The following is a 23539-nucleotide window of genomic DNA, read 5'->3' on the forward strand; positions in this document are numbered from 1 at the left end:
TATGGATATTGCCTTTGTACAGGGAGGAAGCCCACACATTATTTTCTGAGTTCTGCAGATTGTGGTAAATGTTAAGTCACTCAAAGTCATAGAAGATATGCTTTAGTATCTCACGTTATTAATCTTGGGGCTAGTACATGAATAATATCGAAGGTAAAACGTTGCATCACTTAGCGCCACGATATACTGTTAATTCTCTTGTGATTGATCTTGTAGCTAAAACGTGGAATCCAACAAGCACCATATTGGCTTCAATCTTGAAGCACAGTGGTCAATGTGGTCGCACAATTCTGTTATGTCATAATATTTACCTTATTTATAGTCTCTAGCAGTAAATCCTTATCTTAAGTGAGCTCTCATAAAGCTACAGGCACTACTCTATAGATACACAAAAATATTTCATCAGGAAAGCAATGCAGCCAAATCCTACACACATATATATATAGACATCAAATATTTCATCATAAAGGCTGTGCAACAAAGTATAATACATTAAGCATATGCAACAGAAGTCATTAAGTTAAGTCAGCAAACAAAGTTTAGAACATATACTTAGGCTAAGACAAATCATACACAAAAGTCACACCATAAAAACAATGCAGCAACTAAAGCCAAATCGTCACAACAAAAATTCTAGATATAATGTCATCATGAAATGCCAATAATACAGCAGGTCAAACGTTTTTTGGTGCACTAGTGATTGTGTAATGAACAGGTCACAACTATCAAAATCTATGTTAAGCAATATTCATATTATGCAACCAGATTATAAATAATTCACAATGTTCTACTAAGCCATGGGAAGTAAATTAATTAAAATGCAAAAAGGAAGAAATACCACTATGGATTAGTGTCATATTCTTCACAAAAGTGGACAGTTTACTACTAAATACATCCTATGTTTTCCATCTCTTCCTGGGTGTCATCAAAAAAACTGATTATTGAACAGTGCATCCTATGGGAAATTGTGTCTCATAAATTTGGAACATATGTATAGTAGCCAAATTCATTTTAATATATTTGTATATTATCATGTATGCCATAATCTGACATGAAGATAAAAATGTATGTAGTTACTTACAAGAGAAAAAAAAAGTAGAAACTCAACCAGGATAATGTTCTCGAATAACATTTGCAGAAAAAAATATCATAAAATCATAAAGAATATGTAAGAAATGTATGGCATACCGGTTTTCGTCGTGACCCAAATACCTTCACATAAGAAAATAATTTTGTTGCATTTTGCCTCATTGGTTTACTTAGCATTTCGGATCTCTATTGTGCTACTAACCACAGAACAGTTCATCACCTTTCTTTTACTTCATGCAAGCTACTGAAACATGTCGATGCAAAGAGAAAATCCAAAAATAACAAGGTCCCGACGATGTGCCCTAACAGTTACTTACTCGTTCCTCATAATTCATCATAATTCTTAATCATTGCCTCTTCCTATCATATTATCACCTTAGTCCTCATAATCATCATCATCAGTAATCACTAACATCTTCAATATATTTATCTCCTCTGTACCATCATCATATTAAACTCATATACCATAATAACCTCATCTCTCGTAGATAATCAATAGTAAATATTTCCTGCTCTGTTCTGTTATTCAGTCCTTAGGCGAGATTCACATCACAGACACACACTTCATAAATAACAGTACTGAGCAAACAAACTTTAATTTCTGCACAACTGATCATGAAAAGAAAATCTCTAAAAAATACATATTATTTCGGACGCTGATAATTTCCTCCAGAGAGCACCGTCTTACCTTTAACAGCCTGTAAATATTTCCTGAACTAGTAGATAATCCTTCAATAATCCGTATACATCATCAGAACTGATACTAAAGCTTTCATTTTACAACTCATGACAGCTATTGCTGTATGTAAGAAAATGATTATGTTCAAAGCTGTATATTAGTTTCGCCAATATGTGTTTCACTTTCAAAAATTTCGTATTGGGAAAAATAAGTTTACTTAGAACTCAGTCCCTATTTCTATTCTTAATGGAGGGTAGTTAGGGACGATCAGTAAGATGTCCCAGATATTTCTTTAAGCGGAAGCAGGTTAGTGTTGTAGCAGCGGTATGTTCTGTGCGATGTGACTCATTGTTTACTGCCGAAATAGCAACTCATCGTTGTACGACGCTTTCTAGTCTATAGTGTTGTCAACTGACTGTGCTGCGAGTCATTGACTGTTGATCATGTTAGGCCGTCTCAGTAGAATTACCTCCATGTGTCGCGGAAGATTTGATCCACCTGCGTTTTGCCAATAATGACTCCGTTGCTGTCAGTTATTGTTTTGATAATGTTCTCCATTTTGATGACTATCTATGTAATTTCTGTTTTCTCTATGATAATTAGTTGCGAGAGCTTTCGAAATTTCTATGGTCGTACATGGTAATGAATGTCTCGAGTCACGATATCTGTTGTAATATTTTGTAGTGAAACAGCAATCTGAGCTTAAATCCAGTCTTTGTAACAAATCTGGGAAAGCATCGAGTTCGTCGTCGTTGCATGTTCCTGCCAATATTAAGTGACGCAAGCGTGAAGGCAAATGCGTATCAGCTAAGATGGACTCTGTAAGTGTATGAGATGTTGGTTCCTACGTAACATCTCTTCAAAATATTTGACTGGGTTTGACAATTGGAATTGATCAAACTTTTTCATCATTATTATACTTTGCTTTACTTGATCCTGAGTAGCTTGCGACCAGAAGGCAGATAAGAAAGCATGGTAAAAACCAAAATTACAGACCGCATCCTCAAGGCTGGTTCGCTTTCAAGATATTCACTCATGAATACCAGTTTAGAGGCTAAAGGCCAGTTTGATGTGCAGGGAAAACAAATTTTGATCCAAGCACGTTAGGAGGTAATTGTCGTAGCTAACGTTACGAAAAATTTTGATTTTACAAACAGTGAGAGATTGCTTGTAATCGAAATCGTCGCTTCGTTCAGAGCCGGATTGTTCTCTATTGCTCCTGATGGCCGGCTCACTATCGTGTCTTGTCGAAAACCACTGTTCACTGGGAAAGTCACTAAGAAGTCACAAATTGTTAGTTTCCTCCCAAGTTTCATATCGCAGGTGTGAGTCACATGGGGCTCCCAAAACCGGATTTCGTAAACCGATTTCCCAATACCGCTTTTGGGTGATCATGTAGTAAACACTTCAAAATCGCTTCTGGAAATCCACTCTAATTGCCGGTTTTCCAATTCCTCAATCGATTTTGAAACTTGTTTGGAAACGTACCTGAACTGTTAATCTTCGTTTTGTTTTCGAAAATATTCGGCTAATATGGACGCAGTGGCATTTGTATAGTGAAGGATGAGTACAAATATTAGACTCAAGCTGTTTACTCCTCGTGTAATCGAACAGAAATAGTGATTGTGCTGACTATATCAGAAACTATAACAGCTGTTTTCCAGTCGCCGTATCCGTCGGGGCTAGCAAATCCGCTTCAGACCTTAACACGTAAACACGACAGTGAAGAACGGTTTCTGAAGTTCGGCTTTCGTCTTTCGGAAGATGTGTTGCATGTAAACGTAGTGAGTGTGAACGGGTGAAGTCATTGGTGTCTTCATTAGTATTTTGTTTGCGTTCGATGAGTTTCAGCTGTTCTCCATATTGTTCATGTCCTTTTTCTGTTTTAAACTGACATTAATCTGAGTATCTTTGAAATTCTGACGTGCCCGATGCCTGATATTCTGTTGAATCAGAAAATGGTACAGGATTAGAGAACCAATGTCCGTATTTGTAGACAAATTTGCCATCTTTGTTGTCAAATCTTCGACATTCTTTGTTAACGCATGAGGGTGTTCTTTTTATACAGAATTTCTTTTTTTTAAAAAATGACATGAATTGAATAAAAATGCAAATTGGGCCAAATGTTAGCTTCCCACAGTAATAAAACTCAATGATAATAAAAATGTGCAAAAATGTTAAGTCCTCACAAAATTATCGTTAACATGAACCTGATAAATTTTTATAAGGCCAGCTGCGCTGACCTTCGGCCCTGTGCAATAATTAAACCTGAACACAAAAACCAAAATTCTTACCTCAGTAAAAATGCATCTATATCTGCTCTTATTTTACGGCACAGCTCCGTGCAATGCTGGCCCGTATTTAATTTTGATTCTTGGAGGGAATGCATAGGAAATATTATTTGACTTGAAATGAATCTTTTTCTTTAAAAAGGTTACTTTGTAGAAAAATTATTATTGGGGCAATTCTTGAACAAATTAATTACAATTAACATATGTTATTAGCTGAGCGCAATGCTGCTTCATTACCTTCGATAACAATATACCTCGTCCAGAACCGTGACCAGAGACCCATGTCGACGCCCGCCGACTCCTCACACACAACTACCGACTGAGTCCAACTCGCAACTACAACTACTGTTCCTGCCGGCTCGCTACACGCAACTGCAACTCGCGACTCCCTACATGCAACAGCACTCTCGCGCAGTCAAGCGCAGACTAGCAACGATAAATAACTCTCTGGTCAGAGATTCTGTCATGCCTCGCCATCGCTGTCAATGAATACACTGAATGCATACGTGTTTCACAGTCTTATTGCGTCTACCTGTTAACAATAGTATTAATCGTGATATTAAGGTGGTTATGACGTTCTCTGAGTTCCGAGACTGTTGAACTCGGTACAAAGCTGCTTATTTTTGCGTGAAACTCTTCTTTGTCGTTCTGTTGTGTAGATTTTGAATTATTTCGTTTGGTTTCAAGAATACGTAGCCTGGCCTCTAGCTTCGTAATAATAGGTTGTAAGGCATTTCTAATCTCTTCTCGAACATCTACAGAAAGGTTTTGTGCTTTGTTCAGAGGTTTTGTCTATTTTATGAAATAATTCTGTGCTTTTTTTGTCTGTTTTCAGTGGCAACTCTAACAAAGTAGGATTATTACTTTCCGCATATATGTTTAGTGGATTTGCAACGACTGAGTGCATATTGACTGTAATTAATGTTGGCTCGTGTACTGTTTGATTAAAAGAAATGGAAGCAAAACCCGATTCGACTGTCTCAGTAAGTAGTTTTTGCAAAATTTCGCAGAGCTGGGACTACTTGTCACCGTCCAATCAATCTTCTGAAATTTCTTGTCCACTCTTGGAAATATGTATGTTCTGTTGCATTTCCTAATAAAGAACTCAGCTGCGTCGGACAGTTATTTGCATTCTTTGAAATCTCAAATAAATAATTTATGTGTAACGACTGTTGTGCTTCTTAACTAGTATCATTACTAATTGCGTCATTACATCGTGACGTAGTTTGCGCTCTAGTAGTACGACGAAATACATTGTTGTTAAGCATAACGTTCCGTTGTAAGTGCGGAACTATCACATAAAATTCCTATTTGTAGTTAAATGACGGAAAGTAATAAAATCTTTTTCGCAGGCGAAATATCAGCCAATAATGTAGGTAACGCTGAAATGTTCCACACTGTTAGTTTTCTTGTCTGCTTACACAACAAATATATTTACACCTAATGTTTTTGCAAATGAGAAGAAAAAAATTCACACATAAAAAATAGCTGAATGCAAAAATACAAATGTTAGTAAATATACCAGTAGCGCTGATTTGTTTTCGAGAGCCTGTGTCGCAATCTGACTATGTAATCTCAGAATAACCGAAGGACTACCCTAGGCGACAAGAATCGACATGTGTAACCTTTCTATAAAATATTGTCTCTTTGTGAGAGAACTGAATACACTAGTTTTGAAATCTTTCTCCTCATGTAACATGTATCTTAGGTCACGTATTCAGTTTGGGTATGTCAACAGTGTCGTGAAATAAAACTCCAAATTTCATGCAAAGCAAAATTTGAAATAAACAAAATGAGTCCAATTATGTACCAAAGGCAGCCATGAAATAAAGAAAATGAATCAAATTAAATATCTAAGGGAGCTAACTGCGTGCTGCGGGAAAACTATGAGTATATAACTAAAACTCAGTACCGAAGCGTATTATGAACGCTACGTGATATAAAGTGAGAAGTTAGACTGACAATACCCACAAAAATAAATCACTGCTTTACTCGCAAAAAAATAACTGTTTGAAATTATCCACATCGTTCACTGGAAATTAATGTCCTTGGTAGCACGACACCTGACGATCCTGACTGCACACATTTGCACAAGTATGCAAGGAGAGGCCTGCCCTGAAGTAGAAGTGATTTACCTCTTGTTCAACTGTTTTAGTGTCAGGAGTAATGACGTTCTCGAAAACAAATAAAAATGAGCAAAAGCTGCAGCTCAAAAGTAATAATCTTCTCTAAATTCTTTTTGTCAGAAACAATCTGTTGCATTGTGTGGCGTAAGGAGCACTGCACAAACGGTAAGGAAATTTAAAACTTTACTGTCAATCATATAGGTGTGTTTTACTTCAAAGAAAATAGTTTGTGAGAAATCGAACTCAGATGATTGAGAAAAAGACATCACAACTTAATAACACTAACATTTCCTAAATTCTCTCATTACAAAAATTACAAACATACTTTTAAAATTCCTCCAAAACCTACATCAGTATAAACAACAAGAAAATAATTATTAAATATCAGTTGTCCTCTCCATAGTAAAATATTCCAGACAATTTCTCCCAGATTCACATAAAGTAGATCTCATTCCCTGAAAAAGTTACTATGCCTCAATGTCCACCGTTGTGCAACAGACGGATCAGCAAGTGAGCCACAGATGAAACTAAATACAGAATCAAGGATCGTATTCACCACACATGCAGTGCGCCCATGAATCTTTGTCCCAGTACAATAATGGTGAAATATTTTCTAATATCAGAAAATATATGAGAACCTTACAAAGTAAAGAAATAAAGGTTTTTCAGTCTTCAAAAATTACTTCAATGTGCTTGGATAGGAAATTAAAAAGCTGGTAAGTATGACTATCGTGACATATATTAATAATATGTACTGGAAGTCTAGCAAACCATATGGAAATTTCTCTAACAAGAGACAGGGCTGCCAGCCGTTGCTGTAGACAGTACCACAGTTAAATAGAAGAAGCGAAACCACAAACAAATATTTTTGTTTAACCTGAAATACCACAACAGCATTTAAACAGAGTAATTTTACTTTGTACATGACACATTCAGGTTCAGAATTTTTTTTAGTAAAACTGCCACCTCTACATTTAGTCAGCAGATAATAAAACACTTAAAACAGTATATTTCAAAATCATCCATGCGTTATTTTTGGGCTGGTGGTTATCTATCGGCCAAGAACAAAGCGCTCGGTTTAAAAAGGTTGTAAGTCTTTCTCCGGTACTGTTCAAATTGTTCATCGAACATACAATGACCGTAGTAAAAAGTAGGTTCAGGAGTGACTTTAAAATTCAGGGAGGAGAATATCAATGATAAAATTCGCTAATGACATTCCTATCTGCAGTGAAAGCGAGGAAGAATTACAGGATATACAAAACAAAACGAACATTCTTCTGAAGATAGATTACAGATTGGGAGTAAACCGCAGAAAGTCGAAAGTAATGAGGAGTAACCAATATGCGGTTAGTCATAAATTTAACATTTAAACTAGGATCCACGAAGTAAACGAAGTGAAAGAAATCTGTGCTGTTGGAAGCACAATAACGTATTATGGACGGAGTAAGGGTGACGTAAAAAGCAGATTAGCGCAGGCCAAGAGGACATTCGTGACCAAAAGAAGTCCAACACTAATAAACATTGGCCATCAACAGAGAAAGAAATATCTGAGAATGTACGTTTGGAGTACACCATTGTCTGCTAGTGAATCAGGGACTATGGGAAAACCGGAACAGAGGAGAACTAAAACGTTTGAGATGTGGTGCTATGTATAAATAATGCATATTCAGCGGGCCATTAAGTCATGAAACGAGGAGGTTCTCACACAATGGGCGATGATATAAATATGTGAAAAAAAGGATAAGAAGACGGCAGAGGCTGACAGATAATGTGTTATGACATCAGGGCATAGCCTCCGTGGTACTAGAGGTAGCTGTAGAGGACTAAATCTGTAGGGGATGACGGAGACTGGAGTACATCCTACCAGTAATTGAGTATGTATGGTGCAAGTGCTACCATGAAATTAAGAGGTTGCCGAGCAGAGTAATTCATGCTGGGCTGCTTCAGACCTGTTAGATGACGATACAAATAAAAAGCTGATTTAGTAATCAGGAGTATCATGCTGAAAAAGAAACGCTAAGGCAAGATGGATACATTATTTGTACTAAGAAGAATCAATAATGTGGGATCGATTGCTAAGACGTTTCACGGGGGAAGTGATAGAGCCAAATCAAGAACTTAAAATGATTGTCATGAAAATCAGACAATAGAGAACTGCTGTAACATACTGGAGGTTAATTTGCAGGAAGAACAACCTCAAAAGTGCGAAAATATACTTTTGAGGACACTATAAAGAAAAAAGTTTCTCTTAGTTATTAATAAGCATTGAAATCATACTGTGAACGACAACGCTATAACACGGAACGTAATGTGAATCTGCAGGGGACATGTTACCGAGCACGACCCAAATTAAATTCAGAGACGCACTGAGAAATGGGAGAGTATGAGAAAAGTTAACGTATTAGCATACTCTTTCGCAAGAGTGAGGACTGCATCGCGGAGAATATAGCGATTGCACCATCTGTGGGTGTCAATATACAGAATATTCCAAAACATTTTGTGTTAAACTTATGCATATTATAAAGGATTCTTAAGTAAGAGTTTTCAGATAGGGAGTGAACGAGAGCTAATGAAGGATTTTGGCGTCTCACAAGCCATGCGTGCGGGCATTCATTTTCAAACGGGTTACGTTTCCTGACAGAAAGCCGCGCACCACATTGCAGCAATCAGTCCTCTGAGAGTTATCCACATTTTTGTTTACCAGCGTTTACGGTTAATGACTAATTTTTAAGAGGGAGGATTATTCCTTACTGGAACTCGATGCTGTGCCTGTATTGTAATGAATGGCTATTTGTTAATTTTCTCTAGAAATCTGTTCTCTTACGGGTTATATATAAAGTTGTGTTGATGTGGCTGTTGCACGTCAATAACGACACATTTTGTAAGTCAGGAATGTATATCACAACTCGACCAAGATTGCAAACTGTACCCCTCAATGAACAGATTTGTATTCCATTCTGTTAGGCAATATGTTCCGCATCCATCTCGGTCGTTTTCGCAGGTTGGTAGTTTTAATACAATTTATGTGTTGTAGCTTTTAATGTACTTTTCTCGCTGGGTTCGTAGCATTGCAGCAAAAGACTCATAAACATCAAGAACGAATATTTTTGTACAGTTGATTGTTCCATCTACCACTATTTTCGTAACAAATGCAATCCTTGCCTATAGGTACAACATCTCTGGATCAATGTCACTTAAAATTTGTGAAATACCGTTTTCTCTGTCACACATACATACGTTCGGAAAATTACAACCACTCATAGTACGTCACTACGCGCTACATGTTCATTGTGAGCGTGCAAGCATCGGAGTACGGCAGCTGAACTACAATCTCTTTCTTCGCTTAGACAGGTTACACATGAAAATATGATGGTAACATTTCAGTTGCGTTAAGATGAAGATGACTTCACCTCTTCGCTGCAGCGCACAGGTAAGCCATGTCTGCATTGCCAAAACTCGTGGTACGCATATTGGATGCTGTAAATATAACAGGTAACGTAAAACTGAACTAACAACAAAGGCCCTATTGGTTTGTAGAAATAACTTCACCTCCAGCCTTTTCCCAGTAAAATGTGCTTTCTGTATCATTTAAATTTTTAGCAACGTCGTTAGTATTTTGCCAGTCAAAGTTTATATTTCACAGTGAGAGTACATTAGACGTCTTTCGGTAACGACTTGTATTATTGAGTGTAACGAAGTTCAGATGCTTAGACGTCTTTCGGTGACGACTTTTATTATTGAGTGTAGCAAAGTTCAGAAGCACGGGGTAGAAGAACTGTTGTGCAAACATGAATAATACGGATTATATAAGCTAGGTAAAAACTTAGGATCCTGTGATAACCGGATAGTTCATATCCGATCATTTCGCATGCAGTATTCTTTCAGATTGCGGAAAGTTAATTGTTGAATATTAAATAACAACAAAACTGATGTTAAAGGTAAGTAGTGTAACGACAACCACTCAGAAAATTACACTGCTATTACCAGAACAGGAACAATATTTAACTGACATCCTAAAAATAATTTTTGAACGCACTTTGTGTTTGTGTTTATGTTTTCATTTATTTAGATTGAAGTTCTAGAGATTCCGTCACTGGAAGAGAATGTTCGTAGTATCATTTGTAGGTTACAGAGATACCAAGACACAATTTTTTATTGCAGTTCCCTATATCATTTCCAAAGCTTCTGATGTGGAAGAGTGACTTACCATTATGTATATATCGTTACTGTGTTCTGCAACACTGCCGAAGGCCAAACAAAATTTAAAAAAAATATTAGCATGGATGGTCTGGTTTACAGCAATATAAGCATCCCTAAGCGAACAAAATTTAACCTTTATTGGCTGCCGGATGTAGAGTAGGAATATCTATGGAATGAGCACACACAGAATAGACTTCTTCTCATCAACAAATGTTGCCTCCAAAATGACACGACTAAAATACGCATTAAGTCTTGCCCATATGTCGCCTTCAGATTTTGAATGTCATTACATCGCTAAGATACACAGATCCTATTGAAATGAGTTCGTTCACTCGATTAATAGGCATCTTAACAATTGGCATTCGATAACTAGAATGACATAGGCTTTAAGCTTTCAAGAGATAAACTTAACTTGTTTTTTTTTTTTGTGACAAGTGTCTCATCTCAAATGTGCATTTTTTTTAAATTCTCTTCTACAGTTTACCATATTGCCCGGTGTGTGTTTTAAGAGATTATCTTACACCACCACGTAGCTTCTCAGTACACCAGAGGAAAGGTGTACTGAAAAACAATACATCGAAATATTTTTAGGGACGAAATTATACGTAGGGAAATTAATTAATTAATCGCATACAATCATTCTGCCCGCCTTGGACACTGGTACCATATATTCCTAGTGTGACTACTTTAATGTAAGCATAACAACTAAGAGGGCTGTATAATCCGGACGATATGGCTCATAAAGTCGCGCGTAAATCTTCTCTCCAAGAAACATTGCACGATGTTTGTATGCAATACATTCAGCGGACTAACTTGCTGCGTACTTCTACACTACGTTTATATCTGACACTAAGGCCCGCGCCATGTAGCAAGGTGGATCAATTTTCAGCCTTTCTGAGAACCCCCTCCACTAGCTACTGGCAGCCAATAATGTTCATTCTCTTCCCGAGCGGCTAGTAGCGAGTTACGGCTAGGCAGTATCTCGCCCCTATATGCTGCACTGTTGGCGAACTTCGCGACAACCGAATTATTCATCCAGCTGTCAGTTTTTTTCGTTTTCTTTTTTTTTCTTGTAGCAGTATAGCTGTGAATGTGTATCTGTAAATCTTTAAGTGCGATTAAAAAGAGTGAAATGACGGCAATAAATGTGGAGAACTTCATAACAAGGCGAGAGGGATTATTTACCGCATTTATCAATTTTTGTAACATAAATTTGAAAACAGGTCTCCTACTGTTGACACTCGAAGGTGCAAGAATGGACTTGAAAACTATGATGTGCCGGCAAAAGAATTGTAAAGAGAATTGTAAACGAAAGTGTCAGAGCTCTAGCCTGTAGGAATCGTAGAAAAAGTTGGTTTCCTGCCTCTTGGAAAGCACTGAAATCGCGAGGAACCTGTAACAGAAATGGATAGTTTTAACAACAATATTTTAAAGTGCTCCACGTGAATGATGAATGCCCGACAGAACAAAACCGTGTTACAGTTACGCAGTAGAAAATTGGCTTCCGCTTCGTCAATGTAGAGTACTTTAAAAGGCGTTGGTTCCAACATGTTAAGAAGAGTGGTTTTAGTTCATATAAGTGACATAGGTGCAGAACGAACTATATCCCATATAAAGATTCACGATACAGGAGAAGGATCTTGATGAAACTTGGGTCAGTTACAATCATTCCAGGAAGATATGCTACAAAATGACTGACGGTTGTGGCGGTTTTAAAGTTCTCATAGGAACAGGTTCTCGGATAATTTTTCTGCATGCTGACTCTCCTTCTGATTTTGTTTCTGAGAATAAACTTGTATTTACGTGTAAGAAAACCAGCAGTGAGTACCGTTCGGAAATGAACGTTGTCAGTTTCGTGGTGGGATTCACAATTCTTGTCGTACCTTGCTTCGAAGTCAGACATTGCCAGTTATATTTCAACTGTTGCAGAGAAAACACAAAGCACAAACATGAGATAAGCGGATTTGCAATCAGATTGTTTGGAAACAGACTGAAAAAGATATGACGATAGAATTACGGTGTAGGCTTTGCAACAAAATAATAATATTTCTTAGTTTTAAAGATACATAGTTTAAAAAATAAAAATATTAAGCGCAGTATAAACAAGACTCGAGCCGATATCTTGCAGCTCGTTAATTTACACAAGTCACGTGACAACGTACAAACTTGACTTCCTTGCACGTAAATGGAGTCACACACGTTTACGTTTATCCATGTGTCACTCTCAGTGTAGCCCCATGGAATTAATTCATGGAATTAATTCGGGCAAAGGGTGAAGGCTATGTGGAAGACACAAACAAAACTTTCAAGATATATTTTACACTGAATCGTTTGTGCATGAGGCAATAGCTTGGGCAGTCTGTGCGCCTTGCTGTTAAGCTTCAGAAAGAAGAGTTTGACAGGGAAGCAATGAATGATATAAGCCTTGAACCTATCATCGTACAATTACAACCAGATTGTTTGGAAACCGACTCAAATAGATGTGAAGATGGGATTACGATGGAGGAAAATAAAAATGTTATTTAGTTTTAAAGACACATGATTTTAAAAAATGTGTTTGCCAACATACTAGTTGCATACGTAATAATGAGAGCTTCCTAGCCTTTTTGATTAGTACTTATTATCCTTTGAATTATGCAGACGAAAATGTTCAACATATTGCCCAATGAGAAGTTAAGCTTTTCCCACCATGTTGTATGCTCTAATAACACGCGAGAATACAACTGCATAAATTCGCCAGTAGTCCAATATTTCCACATGTAAACCATTTTCATGGTGCGATCTGGATAAGGCCCTAAAATGACTAACTGTTACTTCTCGAGATATATGTGGTTTTCGATGTTATCGGTCAGCATTCCCTGGAGTTATTTGTGAATGGTGGTTAATTGTTTGCTTGTTCAATGGATTATAAATGCAGTCTCTCACTGTAATGTCGAACGAGTTAGTTTACACTCATAACGCCCGTTAACAGCGAAAACTATGACAACGTATTGACCATTTTACGACACTCTTTTACATAAGTCTTTTCTAATACTAATTGTTTTTTACGCTCAGTGATTATACTTAACTATACTCAAACACACACACACACACACATTTTTAAAAATGACATTGAGTAGAAGCAGTTGTGCAAACAATTCCAATTAATTCGGCTTTTACTTGAAGGAAATTAGGTACTTATAACACAGTTCAAATCGCAGAAATGATAATTATTGCAAGTAATTAGACAATTGTCATTTTGAGAAAAATTGTAGTTCACGTCTTCACAAAGCGGTGTCAACTGTTCTCGGCTCCAGATGTCATGCAGAGTAAGTCTGTGGAGCAGTCGACGCAACTTCGTTAAGACGTGAATTAGTATTTCTCTCATAACGATCGATCGAAACTAGTTTTAATATGTACTGCGAAACTGGTTTTAAAATGTACTGTTTCCCTCATAGATTTGAACGCATAATACGATGTACCGTAGGCAAATGAGCCTAACTGTTGTTCGCAGTAACGCTGTTCGGCAACGTGGCTTTGTGTGCCCGTTCACTGCTGTCGCGCATGCCCCGTTCTCATCCCACCGAGCTTCCTGAGGGCTCCGCCTCTATGCGCGGATATGCCGTCCTATGTCACTCGAGCTGTAGTCCCCTAAACAAATGCTAATACAGTTACATAAATTAAGTCTATGATATTAAATAGTAATTGCACGGTGCTTTGATATTTTTCATATATAAATCACCTCATACTAGAATTATAGCCATGATTCGACCTGTGAGTGGTACGTACCTGTCAAAGTAACTGTCGCTTGTGTAAGGTATATTGATTTGCCACCGTAACAGTCAAATTCACCACTGCTGTTACTAATATGCAGGCAGGTAAAACCACGGCATATTAAAGTTTCAGTCGTTTCGCGAAAGGTAAACAAACAACGTTACTCGGAAATCACGAAAAAATTCCTGTTTGATGTTGGCAACATGCGCAGTACCCCTTGCTTACTCCATAGCTCTTCCTACTTCACGCATGCGAAGCGTAATCTTGTCACTCACAGACTTCTTTGCTCTTGTCCCAGATCGTTGGAATTGCGCTGGAATTTTGCTGAAAACAGTCTATAACGATCCGACTTGCACAACTGGATATGGGACTTAAAGAAGTCAGTAATTACAGTGAAAATAAAATTTAGTAGTGGTGCTTCACTTAATATTTATTTACTATAAAGTCAGGCAAGGTTTTTTGATGACTGAGTTGCATAAAATCCAAAGAGTTTCCACAATAACTGAAAAGCAGCGAAGTAACTAAAAACCATACGGAGTTGTAAACGATGAACAGTTTTTGATGTGATAGTGTATCTACTTGAAATTATATGTTGTAGCTAATCTTAGTATGGCTACCCTCGCCGAGTAAGGTTGTACGGACGAGTTATAATTTGGAAACATTGAACTGAAGTGCGTGCACTGCTTTTGTGAATTCGTGACACACTGCGTGCACTTTTCTAAATGCTTAAATTATGCAAATAACTGTGTTTATTATAGTACCTACCTTAACATTATGAGTATCAGTAATGATAAAGCCCAGCGTCATCATGTTTTCTTGTAACACAAGAATGAGTAGTAGGGTAGGAGCGTTAGCGTGTAATCACCGCCCTATTCATCATTATGCTATAAGCATTGATCTAACACTGAAAATGGTTGTTGGTTACATTTCTTGTTTCTGATGAATGACTGGAAAATGAATGAAGGAGAGAGGGTAGAAGTGTACTTAGTGTCGGCGGCTTTTCCTCTGCGTGCTCCTATTGGTAACGATTCCCGTGATAAATGGTAACTAATGTTTTGTAAAAGAAATTGGCTGAAATTTTGTTTCACGCGTATTACAGTGAAAATATTATTTAATAGCGCTACTTGATACATATATTCATATATTTACCATATAGTCAGGTAAGCCTTTTCTGTCGATCGAAGCTGCATAAAATTCAGAGTTCTGCCATAATAGTTGAAACGAACGGAGGTGACCAAAAACTATCCGGAGATGTAAGCTATGATCAAATATTGCGTGTGCCAATGAATACATATACTGTAGGCACAGCCGTGAACGTTGTGATATATTACGAGGAAACAGAAAAATATTTGTAACAAACATATTTACGAATTTCATTACTGCCCATTTCACTAGCAGAAATTTAAGCTGTGCTATTAGGTAGTATTCTAACTTCAACCTCGGAAATTGCGATGTTTTACGGAAATTTTAACAACCAAGTATTTGTGACAGTGTTATAAACGTCTGTTCGGTCTCAAACCTAACCACAACCTCGGACGTCTGACATATTCAGAAAAAACATGATTAGTTTGGGGGAATTCTCATTGGCTATCACCCGATAGGCTACGACAAACGACAAGTAACAGCCAACGGCTCTATGCAGAAGATGAGACGTAGAGGCAGTAAGTGTACTTTAGTCGTAACAAATTACGATATGTTTAGCAGTAACCACAGATTCTTGGCTCTGAAATGGTTCAAATGGCTCTGAGCACTATGGGACTCAACTGCTGTGGTCATCAGTCCCCTAGAACTTGGAACTACTTAAACCTAACTAACCTAAGGACATCACACACATCCATGCCCGAGGCAGGATTCGAACCGGCGACCGTAGCAGTCGCGCGGTTCCGGACTGCGCGCCTAGAACCGCGAGACCACCGCGGCCGGCCACAGATTCTTCAAAGAGTCAAACTATCACGTATGAAACTGCTTGAAGCAAGCGGGATAATTATGGAAATGTCTGAAGTCATGCCTAAAGTTTGTTCGAAGTTGCCAAATGCTCTCATTATGTAACACAGGGTAAACATAATCTGGGAATTGGTGCTCCATTTTAGGCCAAAGCTTGTTTCTCACGCATCTAAGTGTTTATTACATAATAATCTTTCTACGGCGTAATGATATAGTTTTGGAGATACATTCATTGGTAGACACTGATGTGACAAAATTATTGGGATAGCAGTATGTCCATATACTGATGGCGGTATTACCGTGTACACACGGTATAAAAGGGAGTGCAATGACGGAGCTGTTATTTGCACGCAGGTGATTCATGTGTAAAAGTTTGCGACGTGATTATGGCCGCAAGAAGAGAGTTAGCAGACTCTGAACGCGGAATAACTGTTGGAGCTGGACGCATGTGACATTCCATTTCGGATATGGTTACGGAATTAATTATTCCGATATCCACAGTGTCAAGAGTGTGCCGAAAATTCCAGATTCAGGCATTACGTTTCACTATGGGCTACTAATTGGTCGACTTCCTTCACTTATCGACTGAGGGCAACGACGTTTGCGTAGAATTGTCAGTACTAGCAGATAAGCAACATTGTGTGAAACAACCTTACAAATAGATTTTGGAAGCACGACGAACGTTTGCGATAGGACAGTGCGGTGAAATTATGTGTTAATGGACTATGGCAGCAGACGACCGACGCGAGTACCTTGGCTAACCGCACAATACCGCCTGCAGCGCCTCTCGTGAGGTCGTGACCTTATCAGTTGGTCCCTAGACGAATGATGAGTGGAGTCCAGCTTTCAGTGGGTAAGAGATGATGGTAGTGTTCAAGTGTGTTGCTGATCTCACGTAACCATGGAGCCGAGTTGTCAACAAGTCATCGTGCGAAATAATGGTGGCGCAATAATGGTGTGGGCTGTGTTTACATGGAGTGGAGTGGATCCTCTGGCACAACTCACCTGATCACTGACTGTAAATGGTTATACCCTGGAACTTGGAGGCCATGTGCTGCGATTCATTTACTTCATGGTCCCAAACGATGATGGAATTCCAATGGTTATACCCTGGAACTTGGAGGCCATGTGCTGCGATTGATTTACTTCATGTTCCCAAACGATGATGGAATTCAAATGGTTATACCCTGGAACTTGGAGGCCATGTGCTGCGATTCATTTACTTCATGTTCCCAAACGATGATGGAATTCAAATGGTTATACCCTGGGACTTGGAGGCCAAGTGCTGCGATTGATTTACTTCATGCTCCCAAACGATGATGGAATTCAAATGGTTATACCATGGAACTAGGAGGCCATGTGCTGCGATTCATTTACTTCATGTTCCCAAACGATGATGGAATTCAAATGGTTATACCCTGGAACTTGGAGGCCATGTGCTGCGATTCATTTACTTCATGTTCCCAAACGATGATGGAATTCTTATGAATGAGAATGCACCAAGTCACAGGGCCACCGTTGTTCGCGACTGGTTTGAAGGGCATTCTGGACAATTCGAGGGAATTATTTAGGCCACTCAGAGCGCCCGACATGAATCCCATCGAACATTTATGGGACATATTCGTGTGGTCAGTTCGTGCACAAAATCCCACACCGGCAACACTTCCGCCGTTATGTTTAGCTATAGAGGCACACGTGGTCCCGGGTTCGATTCCCAACCGGGTCGCGAATTTTCTCCACCAGCATACTGGGTGTTTGTGTTGTCCTCATCATTTCATCGTCATTCGTGAAAGTGGCGAGACTAGAATGTGTAAAGATGGGAATTGGTACGGGCATTGATAACGGTGCATTTGAGTGCCACACAAACCATATATAATCATCATCGTCACCATCTATAGAGGCACCATGGCTCAATATTTCTGCGGGGGCTTCCAGCTCACATGTTGAGGCCATGCCACAACGAGCTGCTGTACTATGTCGGGCATGACTTTTGTCACCCCAATTTATGTGGATACTGTTTGAAAACTAGATTTATTTTAGTACTGTATTCGTGATAAGTAAGTAATCAATTAAGACGACGTGTCTGATGCTGAGGTTTGACTACATGAACAGCAAAAATGTTAATGACTGACAAACCTTTTTATTCTTTCATCACTTTGAGGAGACGGGTGTCAGGAAAAGAAAGTTTAGTATATACTTGAAGTCACTAACTGAATTTGTTGTAATTCGCTAAGTGCTCTCATTCTCAAATAACTTACTGGATGAATGGAATAAATGTATTTGCACATCGTCACTTATGCTGACACAAGGCAAACAAACAGTTTCTAACAGTAATGCCCCTCTTCTTGCATTGTTCTTTTAACATTGTACTTCTTAATTAGTAGCTTTTGAAAACATTTTAAACTGGTAATTTCGGTCAATAATAACCCGAAATACTGAAAATCAAACACGGAAATTTTGTGGTAAGGTCTTATGGGACAAACAGCTGAGGTCATCGGTCACTAAGCTTACAAACTACTTATTCTAACTTACACTAACTTACGCTAAGGACGACACACACACCCATGCCCAAGTGAGGATTCGAACCTCTGACGGGGAAAGCCGCATGGACCGTGACAAGACACCCTAGACCGCTTGGCTACACGGCGCGGCAAAATTGAATTTTTATTGCGCCTAAGCTGCACCTGGTACCAAGTTTTGTGTTCCGGGATAGGGTCTTAGTAATATACGAGAGCCTAATGACAAGTAATACTTCCGAAGTTTTATGTTTAAAACTCTTAAATCCTTCTAAATAAAACAAACATGTTTAACGTTCACCACTGTGTTCTCTGTGTCTATATATTTTCAAACGTTTGCCACTGGAGGGCTCCGAATCGTAGCATGTAACATGGCGGTGTTAACGTAATTAGTATTTCGGTGAGTAAGCAAAAGCGTGCTGTAATCGAGTTCAGAATTCGAAGAGTTCGTCCTCACATGGCTCACCCTCCTCTTCATCATGACGGTGTGCAACAACGTGTGTGAAGTCTTATGGGACTTAACTGCTAAGCTCATCAATCCGTAAGCTTACACACTACCTAACCTAATTTATCCTAAGGACAAACACACACACCCATGCCCGAGGAAGGACTCGAACCCCGACGGGATCAGCCGCACAGCCCGTGACTGCAGTGCCCCAGACCGCTCGGCCAATCCCGCGCGGCGGTGTGCAAAAATACGATTCCTTGTGTTCACTGTCATTGATCATGTTGCATAGCTTTCCAGTTTTATCCCCACTGGATTTTCATCTGTTCTCCAAACTTAAAGAACATCTTCGAGGACTTTGATAGTGTTGATGTGGTGCATACAGAGCTGAGATTATGGCTCCGTCAACAAGTGGAAAATTCCACACTGGCAGTATCAACTAACTGGTCTCTCGTTGGACGAAATATGTTCCTCGCTAGGGTGCTTATTTTGAGAAATAAATGTCTAGACATGAAGCATAAAGATGGAGAATATTAATAACATTTCCTTTATTTAAGAAGTTTTAAAAGGTTTCACATAACATATTCAGAGCTATTATTTTTCAGGGATTTCTCGTAGGTAGTTTACGACTGGCATGTCGTAGCCACACGACAAACACGTTGGGTGATATTTAGCTTGGGTGAGTTTTTGTTTCACCTGAGCACAGTAAAATAACACTAGTGTAACATTACGATCTCCCGTACGCGCTGCGACTTCGAAATATATGCTGGTAACGCCAGTAGCGAGCGTTCATGGGGACTTGGCGTAACGAGTGGCTCAAAGATGTTTCTGTTTCAGTTGTTATTTTAAGTAACAACAACTTTAACATGTCAACTCCTCGATCACGATGAGCACTTCGTTCCTAGGAGCGCATACACTCAAAAACATAATAAACAAATTGACAAGGTTTTCCAGTCTGTCTCTACAACCAATATTTCACATTCAAATTCAGTGTCGTAGACAGCTCACAATCAAACTGTCAGCTGCCAACCTAATCTAAATCTCGGGCAACGTCAAAAATCAGTCTTCCATAACATCTTGCATTATGCCTATGACACGAAACCAGTAGTAATATTGCAACACAAATAACGCAAAGGTTCTGAATACATTAAAAACAAAGTCGCCTGTAAGTGACAGATGCTGAAAATAAATGAACGGCCGTCCACAAAACAAAGTATTTTGTCTCGACACCAAAGATCGTATTTCAGATGAAATCATTTCACTATAAATGATGCAAATACGCTTTTGAGCCAAAACATCATGGCCACCTGCTTAATTGCTTCTTGGTCCGTCTTTGGAACTAAATACATCGCTCCTGCTTATCAGGCATCCGACAGTGTGTCGGTAGGTTTATGGAGGTATGTGGCATTAGATGTTTACCCACGGGTCATGTTATTCGCATAAATAACGAGCCGTTGATTTGCGCACGTGGTAATGGCGCCCGATAGCGACCCAGATGGTTCAAATGGTTGAAATGGCTTCAAGCACATGGGACTTAACATCAGAGGTCATCAGTCTCTCAGACTTAGAACTACTTAAACCTAACTAACCTAAGGACAGCACACATATCCATGCCTGAGGCAGAATTCGAACCTGCGACCGTAGCAGCAGCGCGGTTCCAGACTGAAGCACCTAGAACCTCTCGGTCACAGCGGCTGGCGACCCAGATGGTTTCCATAGGATTTACATGAGGCGAATTTGGTCGTCTAAACACCAATGAGAGTTCACAATAATGCTCCTCAAATCACTATAGCACGTGAATATGAAGAAGGTATCTGTTCCTTCGGACATCTTCGAACCAAAAAATTACAAAAGTTCAAAAAATTTCCGACTGATTGCGCTTCACCTGATCAAAATAGCAATAATTAGCGTAAGAAAGTAAGACAAAGCAAAGATGATGTTATTTACAGGAAATGCTCAATATGTCCACCATCATTCCTCAACAATATCTGTAGTCGAGGAATAATGTTGTGAACAGCACTGTAAAGCATGTCCGGAGTTATGGTGAGGCATAGGCGTCGGATGTTGTGTTTCAGCATCCCTAGAGACGTCGGTCGATCACGATACGCTTGCGACTTCAGGTAACCCCAAAGCCAATAATCGCACGGACTGAGGTCTTGGGACCTAGGAGCCCAAGCATGACGAAAGTGGCGGCTGAGCACACGATCGTCACCAAACGACGCGCAAGAGATCTTTCACGCGTCTAGCGATATGGGGTGGAGCGCCATCCTGCATAAACATCGTACGTTCCAGCAGGTGTTTATCGGACAGGCTGGGGATGATGCGATTCTGTAACATATCGGCGTACCTTTCACCCGTCACGGTAGCAGTTACAAAACCAGAATCACGCATTTCCTCGAAGAAAAAAGGCCCGATAACGATAGATGTGGTAAATCCAACCCAAACCGTGACTTTCTCGTCGTGCAATGGACTTTCCACGCCAATTCTAGGATTTTCGGTAGCCCAAATTCTGCAATTGTGGGCGTTGACAGACCCTCGGAGCGTGAAATGAGCTTCGTCGGTCCACAACACGTTGCTCAACCAATCGTCATCTTCCGCCATCTTTTGAAACGCCCACATCGCAAATGCCCTCCGCTTCTCTAAATCGATGGATTTTGTGCGGTTAGCATCGGAGGGTACGCCTCAGTGCCAACCAAACAGTAGTGTATGGAATGCCGGTGCGACGTGCGACTGCAAGAGCGCTGACTTCACCGTGCAAAGACGAACCCGCTACAGCCTCCATTTCTTCCTGCACTGTCTCAGCAGCATTACGCCTTGTGCTCGGTCGGCCACTACGGGGTCTATCGTCTAAACAACCCGTGGCTTCGAACTTCGAAATCATTCCCGCCACAGCTGCGTTTGTCAATGGACCTTTACCCGTTCGAATCCCCTTCGTAAGGCGATAGGATCGTAACGCTGAACTAGCACATTCCCCATTCTGTTCCACTAAATGCGCCTTTGCAGGTAACGTCAACATGTTGCGACTGCTGACGCATCTGTTTCTCTATCTCATTACAACTCCTTTTATACACGATTGTCATGCGCAGTCACTGACGTTTTGCTGTCCGGCGCCATCTGTCGGACGTTTTGTGAACTTTGTTTTTTTTTTTTTCTAATAAAACCCCATGTCATTCCTAGCATGTGTGTCAATTTTTACCTCTCTATCTACATTATTCCGTGGTTTATTAAGTTTTCAAATCTATACTGATTTTTTGATCACCCAGTAGATAATGCTTACCGGCCAATGATGTTCTTCAGTGCGGATGCACTCACATTGCCCGAACTCTTCAGGAAATCGGTAGATTGACTGCCACGAGTAATGAGTATGGTGAGCAGGGGCACTACAAATGTAGTGTGTGTACAGTAAGTTGGGAATGTGGGTCTCACGGGGAGCGTGCCAGAGATAAGTCCCTGCAGTCGCACTATCCTCTGCGCCCTCGGTGGCTCAGATGGATAGAGCGTCTGTCATGTAAGCAGGAGATCCGGGATTCGAGTCCCGGTCGGGGCACACATTTTCAACTGTCCCCGTTGATATTTATCAACGTCTGTAAGCAGCTAAAGGTCTGGATTTCATTGTGATTACACAATAGCTCGTTAGTGGCTCCGAGACACGGACAGTTGTACTGCTGAATGACGACATCAGCTTAGGGGAAGACAGAAAGCGTGAAGGGATTCACGTGGTTCGCAGTTCTCAGCGTGTTTTCGATTACTACCACAGGTCCCATGCAAGCGCATGAGAATGTCTCCCATAGCATTGTAGTGCACCCACCAGCCTGTGTCCGTGGCGCGCTGCATGTTTCGAATCGCTTATCACCTCGGTGACGGCGTTTGTGGAGACGAACTACGACCTTGTGTAGCAAAAATGTGATTCGCCCGTACAGCCGACCAGTGTCCATTGATCGACGGTCGAGTACCGATTGTCGTATGTCCACTACAATCGTAATAGACGATGTCGTTCGGTTAACATGTGAACAAGTATGGGTGGTCTACTGAGCTGCTCCACGTTCATCAATGTACGATGAGCGGTGTGCTCGAAAACACTTCTACATCTACATCTACATCTACATGATTACTCTGCAATTCGCATTTCAGTGCTTGGCAGAGGGTTCATCGAACCACAATCATAATATCTCTCTACCATTCCACTCCCGAACAGCGCGCGGGAAAAACGAACACCTAAACCTTTCTGTTCGAGCTCTGATTGCTCTTATTTTATTTTGATGATCATTCCTACCTATGTAGGTTGCGCTCAACAAAATATTTTCGCATTCGGAAGAGAAAGTTGGTGACTGAAATTTCGTAAATAGATCTCGCCGATGTCTTTGGTTTAATGACTTCCATCCCAACTCGCGTATCATATCTGCCACACTCTCTCCCCTATTACGTGATAATACAAAACGAGCTGCCCTTTTTGCACCCTTTCGATGTCCTCCGTCAATCCCACCTGGTAAGGATCC

Source organism: Schistocerca piceifrons, chromosome 8 (genome assembly GCF_021461385.2).
Source record: "Schistocerca piceifrons isolate TAMUIC-IGC-003096 chromosome 8, iqSchPice1.1, whole genome shotgun sequence".
Classification (NCBI taxonomy): Eukaryota; Metazoa; Arthropoda; class Insecta; order Orthoptera; family Acrididae; genus Schistocerca; species Schistocerca piceifrons.